Source organism: Octopus bimaculoides, chromosome 6 (assembly GCF_001194135.2).
Source record: "Octopus bimaculoides isolate UCB-OBI-ISO-001 chromosome 6, ASM119413v2, whole genome shotgun sequence".
Classification (NCBI taxonomy): Eukaryota; Metazoa; Mollusca; class Cephalopoda; order Octopoda; family Octopodidae; genus Octopus; species Octopus bimaculoides.
Window position 1 is genome coordinate 61,616,886 of NC_068986.1, and position 2,448 is coordinate 61,619,333.

At 36.4% G+C, this 2,448-nt stretch overlaps 1 protein-coding gene across 1 annotated transcript in view; it reads right to left on the minus strand.

Annotated features, from left to right (window-relative positions):
* LOC106875655 (high mobility group protein B1) overlaps positions 1 to 2,448 on the minus strand; it is a 7,993-nt gene that overhangs the window by 4,824 nt on the left and 721 nt on the right. The window lies entirely within an intron of this gene.

Genomic DNA, 2,448 nt, shown 5'->3' on the forward strand with positions numbered 1-2,448 from the left:
TGCCAGAGGGGTGGAGAGGAGGAAAATTAAAATTTCTAAAACATGTTTTTGAGGTTACTTTACCTCTGCCTCAATTTACATTAAATTATTACTTACGATTAGCTAAGGCAAACAAGTAAAACGCAAATTCTTTTCACTTTAATGTTTTTGTATTTAATTTCGATTTGCATATATTCGTCAATTCGCTACGATCTCTTTGAAGTAAACAAAATCAAAAATCTAAATAGGGGAGGGGGGGTAGATTGAATTTTTGTTTTGCATATTCATAATCTCCGACATCTAAAACGTAGGAATCCGAAAAACATGCATTTTTCAACGGAAGTGCGAAACTGCATTGGCCCCTTATTAAACATTGCTTCTCATAAAATGGTGTATATTTAATTTACATCAAATATTTACGGCAAACACAAATTCTTTTTATTTTAATGTTTTTGTCTGAGCTCCTTACGTAATATCCCTTATATTCTCAACAGACCAGTCACTAACAGATGGCGTGCTGGAACGTTTTGCGTCCAATAAGCTGCTAGTCGCCTTAAACTGGTGATCGCAACGGCGGATGTTGTTTTTATTTGATGGCCCTTCATGAAACACGCGTCGCAAGTTCCAATTTCGCAAGCCGAAAAATTGCATTCTCCAGACTGATGCTTGGCGTCAACCTCACGTGACTAGCTACGCGCACATCTCGCGTTTTCTTCATCCATCCGACTGGAGCATCGATTGTCTAAGGCAACAAATGGAAACTACATCGATCTGCACTAAACTGTACGTAGAGTTTATTAGTTGGTCTCATATTCAACATATGAAATATGTAGTGTTGAAAGTTACATCAATAAATAGCTTTGAAATCCCAGTATGACTTTATGGACACACTATATATAACATTCTGCTGGCAATACATTTACCAGTACATACGTGTAAGTCTAAAAATGATTTCTAGCTCTGGCACAATGCCACAAGTTGATGGAAATGGATAGTCGTCTGAATCGACCGACGCGCCTTTGGTTCTGAGTGCTACCGTCTTTGCAAACATGAGAATAATCATTGTTACTACCAAAAATAATTCCAATCTTTCGAAAGTGTGCATGGCTTTTAGTAAACTTTTTTTCGAATTTGTGTTCTACAAATTATTCGTACGCCCTACTGAAATTCTCAAACGTCTAAGGATAATTTGGGACATGCTTCGAGTAGAAATTCGGCGATACCACCAGTAATGCGCTCACGATTCGAATCGCTAATTTCGGTATTGCAAAATACCGTCTAACCACGAGCCAATGATGGATAGATACGATGTGATCGCTTAAACTGCTGGAAAGAGCAGTCAAATTTCCCAAAAGCTGTACATTTACGATACATTAGATAAGTGGATCCGAGGGGTATTGTAGCTTGGGAAAGAATCGGAGCTACTCATAAGTAGTACCGAAACGGGATGAGAAAATGTCTGCGGCTAAACAAAACCCCTTCATCTTATCCGCAACAAACAAGCTTTATCATAAATGATTTTAATAAAGGCAGTGGAATCTTTTCAATGACATCCGGGGCTGAAAAGATTAAAAATAAAAATAGCATTCATCTCTCGATAGATAATTAATATGCGAGATGAGTGCGGCCCATACTTGTTCGGCGCACACATTCCAAACAAGGCCGTTGCTATAAAAAGCAGAACCGCTCTTTTTCTCCATATTCACTCACCTTCCGTGATTGGTTATTTGGCGGAGGTAAAGAATACGTACACCACCCGTTTTCAGCGTAACACTAAACACCTGATGTGCGTATTCTTTACGCTTGCCGGTTATTTTGCACTGCATTTATAATTTGCTCTTTTCTTCTTCATTAACGTCGTAGCAAACGCAGTACAATTGCCATATTAGGGAGGAAATTACTTCAGATACAATCGGAAGCACGCCAAGCTTCAGTTAAAAGTAACATTTATAATTTTTCGCTGAAAACCTGAAAATTAATTCACAAAGATGTCCAAATAATTTCATCTGGAGTACTTCCACCACGAAAAGAACCCATAAAATGCAGATAAATTTATAATTAAACGAGGATTGTTTGTTTTAACATGGCTGCGTATCAAGTAGCCATGTTAGTTCAGTTTTATCTTCTTCACAGAAGCATTTTCCTGAAAACACTAGAACCAAAACTAATCTTGATTGATTAAATGAATAAAGAAAAAAAATCGATCATCATGAAGTTGTTTAGCTATTGAAAGAATTTTATTATCACTAATTCTAAACTCTTCAAATTACTAAGCAACATAAAGATTGCAGTTTAAAAAAAATGGTATGGATAATTTTCACGATAGAAAAATTATCATTGAAAAATCTTATTCCTTTAGTTTTGAGAATTCTATTAGATTTTGCTGTCAGAGGAAATCGGGTTATAAGTTATAGAAATAGGCAAGTTGCTCAAAATATATCTTGGCACTCGATTCATTTCAAGTTTAGC